We start from the raw sequence: 8,239 nt of genomic DNA on the forward strand, positions 1-8,239 counted from the left end.
TGCCCCAGGGAAGCAGGACATGACCTTTAGGAAATAATAGGATTAACCCACCACCATCAGAATACTAAAAGGGCACACTGAACCTCAGGTCAAAGTTCATGCCACAGGAATAACTCCAAACACAAAAGCCCAAGAAGGTATAAAAACCCATCACTCCCAGCAACGTGGTCAGCTGCTCCAGAGCCACATGTCTTGTGGTTCTGCTCTTCAATAAACTACAACCTTCTTTCTAAAGCAGTCTCCATTTTGTTTATTACTGGTTTGGACTGGACCCTGATGAAGATTTTTCTTTCAACAGTATCTTCTTTTGTAGGTTGAATTTTCTTAAAAAAGAACAGAAAGGAATTGTTTTAAATATGAAAGTAATGATTCCCATAAGATAAACTCTTTTATTAAAAATAAAACCATATGCTGAATGATGAGCCCAGCCTTATTCTTCACCCAACAGTCTGAGAATTAGGCAGAATATTGCCAATTGCCAAATATTTTTGAGCAACTTCCATTCGGAATTTAGAAATTCAATTGTGTTATGTTAGTTGCATAAACCAATGACTTATTTACTCCTTTGTGGATCATCATCACTTCCCAGAACAGAACTTTGTATACTCTGGCCCACAGTTCTTTTATGCTGGAAATATATATCAAAATACTTTGTTTTAGATTGAACTCTTGTCCTCCTCAGGGATTGCAATATTCACTGACAAGATTTTCAAAGTCCCACAGTCCCAATTTAATATGTTCCTGCTGTTCCGGTTCTTCTGTGAGAAATATGTTTCTCCTTTTTCTAAAAATGTTAAAGTCACGAGTAGCTTTACACAGGATTAAGCATATTTAGATAATAAATTTCCCCACAGATACAGAAACAATACTAACTCCTCCAAAACTTCTTAAATAAACCAAAAACCCAGCAGCTGTGGGGGAAAAAAGAAGGACTGTCTACAACATACAGTGTAACGACTGTAACAGGCACTGTGCAGGACCAACAGGCAAAAAAAAAAAACTAGCAGAGCACACCCATGACAACCAAGTAGCAGTCAGAGAAGACATGATGAAATCTTCTTAATTTTGCAAAACATGGATAGACTCAACCACAGTTTTAACTGGGAAACTGTGAGCATCGTAGACCAAGCCAAGTCCAAAAAGGACAGAGAATTCCTGGAAGCCTAGAACTCAAGACAAATCAACCATTAACAGGCATATAGACATAAACAACATCTACATACCATTCAAAAAGCCAAAAAGGAAACAAAAAGACCTATACACCTCACCATAAATCAGCATCCAGATGAGGAGAGGTTAACACTAGTCCAGGCATCTCAAACTCACGACGTCATGTGATGTTGCGCAACTTATTGGAACTTTTCCCCCATTGCCAGCAATGGGTAGGGTGTGGTTTCGGCATGATGCATCTGGCCCGTGGGCCGGCAGTTTGACATGCCTGCACTAGACCAACAATCAAGAAGTAAACAATACCCCAATTAAGGAACTACCAACTCAGACAAATAAGCTGAAGGTAAACAATAGCCTAATCAAGGAACTAGACCACTCCCACCAGCATTGTCAGGGTAAGCAACTACTATATAAAATGAAAGGAAACCCCACTCCCTTCTAGCACTGATAATGTTATCTAGTTGGGGTAATGAAAAAAAAACAACCAAACTCAAAGAGCACCAAGGACTCCACAATATTACAGGCAACAGGGAGAAAGCAGAGCTGCTTAACTCATTCTTTGTGTCAATCTTCACACAAACAGAAACTATAGCCCAACATACCAAAAGAAACAACAACCCCACTTCAAAAGGCATATGAGAAAAAAAAATTAAAATAAGCAAGAAAATGGTAAGAGAACTCCTATCCGACCTTGATGAGTATAAATTATTGTGACCTGATAGATTACATCCCAGAGTTCTGAAAGAGCTGGCAGATGTTATCTCAGAACCGTTGCACCACATTTTTCATAAATCATGGAGCACCGCTTAAGTACCTAAGGATTGGAAAAGAGCTGATGTGGTCCCCTTCAAGAAAGGGAAAAAAACAGACCCAGGAAACTACAAACCAGTTTAACATTAATACCTGGAAGATCCTAGAAAAAATAATCAAAAAACAGGTCTGTGAACAACTAGAAGCAAACAAATCATAACCAGTAGCCAGCTCAGGTTTGTTAAAAACAGATCATGCCAAAGCAATCTCATCTCATTCTTCGATAAAGTGAGTAAACTAGTAGACCAGCGAAATGCAGTAACATAGTAATACTTAGATTTCAGTAAGACATTTGACAAAGTAGACCACAACCTACACCTTGGTAAGCTAGAAAAAGGTGGAATAAACAACATCACACCAGATGGATCTGTACCTGGCTGACAAACCGTACTCAACGAGTAGTCTTCAATGTGTCATCCACATGGAGAGAAGTTAGCATTCGGGTACCACAAGGTTCCGTCTTAGGCCCAATTGTTGTGTTGGGTTCGAAGATCAGAGAGACTCAGACTTCAGGCGTGCAATGACTTTATTAGGAGGAAGCGTGGTCCAGAACTGAGGAACAAAGGTTACCTGCCTTACTTTATACCTGACCAGGTGAATGCCTGGCCAATAGGTTTAAACTCAGGTTTCCCACCGGCTGGGCAGCCAATCCCTTTAAATCCGGCTTTCCCGCCAAACGTTGTTCCTGCACGGAGCTGTCCAGCTCCGCGCCTCCTTATTCAGCTGTCACACATGTATGCTATGCCAGCATACACTACACCAATACTCTTCAATATCTTTAAAAATGACTTAGATGAGAGAATAGAAGGGGAACTTATCAAATTTGCAGACGGCACCAAACTGTCAGGAGTAGCCAACACTTCGAAACACAAACTCAGGATCCAAAAAGATTTTGGCAAACTTGAACAATGGGCCCTATCCAACAAAATGAGTTTCAATGTGGAGAAAAGCAAAGTCTTACACTTAGGCAGGAAAAACCAAAGGCACAAATTCAGATTGGGCGAGACCTGGCTTAAAAACAGTAACTGTGAGAGGGACCTTGGAGTCCTAGTGGATGATCGCTTAACTATGAGCCAGCAGTGTGCAGCAGCAACCAAAAAAGCTAATACAATCCTGGGTTGTATAAACAGAGGCATAGAATTAAGATCATGCAAAGTACTAGTACCGCTTTACAAGGCCCTAGTAAGACCACATCTGGAATACTGCAGCCAATTTTGGTCACCATATCACATAAAAGATGAGAGTTTGGAAAAAATTCAGAGAAGAGCAACTAAGATGATCAAAGGCCTGGAGGCTAAAACATATGAAGAATGGCTGCGGGACTTGGGTTTGGCTAGTCTAAAGAAAAGAAGTGATAGGAGAGACATAATAGCAGTATTCCAGTATCTGAAGGCAGAAGGGGTCAGCTTGTTCACCAGAAAACCAGAGGGCAGGACAAGAAACAATGCTTGGAAACTGATCAAAGAGAAAAGCAACCTGGAATTAAGGAGAAACTTCCTGACAGTGAGGACAATCAACCAGTGGAATAGTTTACTCCCAGAAATCATGGGCGCTCTATCACTGGAGATTTTTAAGAAGAGACTAGACATTCACCTGTCTGAGACAGTATAGGTTCTCCTGCTTAAACAGGGGCTGGACTAGAAGATCTCCAAGGTCCATTCCAGCTCTATTCTATTCTGTTCTGTTCTGTTCTGTTCTAATATACATAATCCTGGGAGGTGCATCCAAAGGAAGTTTTCTTGTCCTCATTATAAACTTCCTAAAATCTTCCTTCCAGATTCTGACCTTCAATCGGGTGCTATAATAACAACTGCTATGGACTCCTATAACTTAAACATCTCTACATATTCTTCTGTCCTCTTCTCTTTCTATATATTGTAAAGCATTAATAGATTTAATGGACAATTTGCTTTTACTTGGTCCTCCTAAATTGGATTATAAACATCTATGAAACTGTAAAGACCCATCAGACTATGACTAAGTCAGCATCTGGAGTTTTTAGTGTCAAAATTTGCTTGCTTTCTTTTTTTTTTTAAAGTAAGTTTCCACCCTTATGATATCAAATGCAAGTCATGGAGGAATAATTCTCTGATGGAATGAAAGTCGGCATAGTTGGCCCTATTCAGATTTCCTTTCTAGGCCACCAGTTCTCAAAATCAACAATTTGAATGAGAAGACTAAAAAAAACTCGGGAAAAGCCAAAGGTAAAATTTTCATATTTATACAATGGAGTCTTGCATAATCAGACCCCAGCTTAAGCAACTTTAATTTGCAGTTCAAATAACAGCAGCAGCATTTTGAAAAATGTGCTAGGCTGACTGGGTTTTCCCCATCTGGGTTAAATAAAAACTTAAAGGGTGAAAAAAGAGATACACAGCATTTTTGTCCATGCTCTTTATGGTCAGTGAGTAATATCACTTAATTATGCAAAAGACCACACTTCTGCCTTTTGGAGATTTTTTTTATAGATATTGAGGAGCCCAAAATCAAGAACCTTGAGAATCTTGGAGTGCCTGGCAGCTCTGTTCTAGCAGCTGTTTTACAGTAATGCTTTGTATATTGTGAATCTGCCTTTCTCATTTTACATGATTTAGCTTAGGCATGTAAGGGAGAGAATCCTGCTCAAGATCAGCATGTATGCAGAGGAAATGGAAGCTTTCTTCTCTAGTCCCCTCCATGGCAAAATTATCCCTTTAGGACCTGTAGAAAACAGATATACCTATGAAAAGAAGCTGGGAAGAGGGTGTGAGGATGATCTGGCTGCAACACCTGTCACCCCACTGATTGCCAGGTTTGCTTTGGCTGATCTGGCTGGCTAAGGAGGTGTCCCCTTCCTCCCTCACTGCTCCATGTACATCCCTCTTGAAGCTGAACACTTGGTGGAAGAGGATGACCATCTCAGATAGAAGATTTCCTTCGGTCAAAAGTATACGATAGCTGTGCTCCCCTGCAGGACTCTCCAAATAAGTTCAAGCTAGGAAGAGAAAATTGAGATCTTCTCCATTAGTGGAATGGTGGTCTCTGTCAAGATGTAGTCCTTTCACATCTATGCTACTTTTTTTAAAAAAAAAAGTTAAGACAGCCACATGCTGTTATTTAATTACAGGGCAGATTATCCCCCTAAAACTATGTGCTTTTCCCTCAGGCGTGTGAATGTCTAGATTTAAAAAAAAATCTGCTAATTTTGTATTCTATTTTATTGTGTACCAAGCATTTATCCATGCTGTTATGTACTGGGCTTTTTGAGGGAATACCACGTGGGTTGCTGGAGCAGCTAACGGCTCTCCACCAACCCAGACTACAAGTCTCCTGTGCTGCAATTGGCTATCTCCCAGCAGCAATGGTTAATTTAAACCTATTGGCTGCTGCCTAGGGGCTAGACTATATATTGCGGCTGGTTGCAACCATTTCCCTCAGTACAGTCACAGCACAAAATAAAGTATGAGTTACTTGTACTCTGTTCAAGTCTTCATTCCTGCGTCAAAGAACCCGCTATTTAACACATGCAACTGCTAGGAGCCAAGCCCAATTCTGTGGCATCTAGTTTTATAACTAATTGTAATGTACTTTTCAGGCTGCTGTTCTAGCTGCATTTTCTAAGGATTTCAGTTGTATGTTACCTCAATGGGTTGAAAAACAGGGCATGAAATTAGGCCAATGAAATATTCCCATCCATTCTTCCAATAGGCTTCAAACCTACCTATCAAGTAGGCTAATTTTAGGAGAGAGGAGGGATAAAACTTCCTGAGAAGCATTATCTAGAGCAGGGGTGTCAAACTCAATTTCATTGAAGGCCGTATCAGCACTGCGGTTGCCCTCAAGGGGCCGGGTGGGTGTGGCCAGGGTGGGCGTGGCCTACTGGGTGGGCGTGGCTAGAGTGTGTATGGCCTACTGGGTGGGCATGGCCAGCTCTACATGGTTCGCATCAAGGGTGCCTATGGGGGCCTGGGCAGGAGTGGGACAGATCTGAGGGTCTCTGGCAGAAGGAGGGTCGTTCCCTCACTGTTTCCAGGATGGCTTCGCGGGCCGCATGAAACCACTTCGCGGGCCGGATCTGGCCCCCGGGCCTTGTGTTTGACATGTCTGATCTAGAGGCAGCAGCTATATATCTTCCAGCATATCAGTCTCAGTATTGTCTTTTGCAAGGGCTGAACATGTTGGGACTGGGGCAATCTGAATAAGGCATTGTTGCTAGTGGTGGTTCATCTGTCTTTTAAAGAAAAAAAGAGTTAGATGGCTTTCATTGCTTTTTTCTGCCTTGAAAATATTGAAAACATTCACTACCACTCAAATGAAGCAGTACATAGGCAAGATTTCAGTGAATGTGAAATGATTCAGGATTATGCAGGGACCAACAGAATTCCCCCCCCGTGTGTGTGTGTGTGTGTGTGTGTGTGTGTGTGTGTGTTTGTGTGTGTGAGAGAGAGAGAGACAGAGAGAGAGAGAGATGGCCATGAAGCTGTTCTCTTTTGGTTGGGAGGAACAGTTTGCACCCAGTCCTTGTTGTGGTAACAGGTTGATCAGGCCCCTGGTTGTTTGCTTATGACCACGTGAGGCCTTGCTCTCCCTGTTGCATTATGGTAACAGGGCTGTTAAACCTCCCCAGGTCATTGTAGTCCACCAACTGATAATCATAGACCAAATCAATGTGTATACACAGTTTGAATGCTTCCTTCATTCAAAAGCTGCTTTCACACAACATTCTAGGCCAGGTTTATTTAACATAACTAACCAAACAAAACACATTTTATGTGGGAAAGTATTTTTTAAAATCTGTTAAAAGGGAATATTAAAAATTACAGTGAAACAATGTTACCTTAAGCTTAACCGGAAAGTGGAGGGGGGGAGCATTAAAATTACTAAAATTGGGAGTGGCTAAACCATAATTAACAAACCAGAGTGGCTGAGTTGACACACTATGCTAAGCCATCAAAGTACAATTTGCCTTAATATGCAGCTTTAAACTAGCTTTGACTTTTAGGCAAAGATTTGCCAAGTTTAAATTCTAGTCTCTGGCAGATGTTCCTTTGGAAGTCTGAATATAATTCCACCCTGATTGATAATATGCTCCATAAACCAGGGGTGTCAAACTGCCGGCCCACAGGCTGGACGCATCATGACAAAACCGCACCCACCCCATTGCCGGCAATGGGGGAAAAGCTCCAATACGTCGCGCGACGTCATGTGACATCGCGAGTTTGACACCCCTGCCATAAACCATTTGTACTCCAAAGAGTTTGTTATTGAGATATTATGTACCAGGCAAATATCTCTGTATGTCTGTGAGGAACAATGGTCTTGGAGCAGTGGTGAGATTCAGCCAGTTCGCACCACTTTGGCAGAACCGATAGCTAATTTTTTGTTGCCCAGGCCCAGAATGGACTTCCGGAAGCAGCATCCACACAGAGAACTGATTGTTCACATATTTCAATCCCACCACTGTCTTGGAGGCCAGGTTGAATTGCAACAGGGCGTCATCACTGCAACATTTTGGTTTTGTTCAGTCAAGTGAATGGTGGCATCTTTACTTCTCCCTTGACCATGGTGACCAAAGAAAGTGTCTAAACATCTGTAAGTGACAATGTCCCATTTCTTTATTTGCATAGCTTGTAGCGTTTCAAAAGGCCTTTCTCCACTGTTATTTGGAAATTTATTCACCAAAACCTGAGTCAGCAGAAAACAATACCAGCTTGAAAATAAGTTGCCACCATTGTTGTACCCTATTCTGCCTCTATGGCTCATCCCTACTCATTGGTAGCAATCTCACCTTCCTCCAAGTTAAGGAGTATCAAAGCCAAGGAGATTTCCCACATTTTGAGAATGATTTCAATGCCAGGAGAGTTAAGGGAAACCTCTTGTTTTGCTCATGAGCTGGGAACCAAATGGAGACAGCTTCATGGAGAGGAGGTGGAAAAACTATGTTGCTAAGAAATGAAATATATTTTAGGCCAGGGCCATCTATAAATGTACCCATACAGGAAATACATAACAGCAGGAGATTCTTGGACTGAATAGTGTTAAATAAGTTGTTTTATGACAAGAAATGAGTCATATAGACACAGAAGATCTTCTTGTTGCAGAACACAGACACCAAGAGGCACAAAATTATCAGCTCTGGGTTTATGTCTCCTGCTTAAATAGACTTGGATCAACAGATTTAGAGCAGTTCATTCCCCAGCCTTGCAATTAATATACCCCTGCTCTAGATAGTTTGCATGCATGGTCTTGGCAACAAAATTTATGACACGTGACATTCTCT

This window comes from Vipera berus (assembly GCF_964194415.1).
Source record: "Vipera berus genome assembly, chromosome: 2".
Classification (NCBI taxonomy): domain Eukaryota; kingdom Metazoa; phylum Chordata; class Lepidosauria; order Squamata; family Viperidae; genus Vipera; species Vipera berus.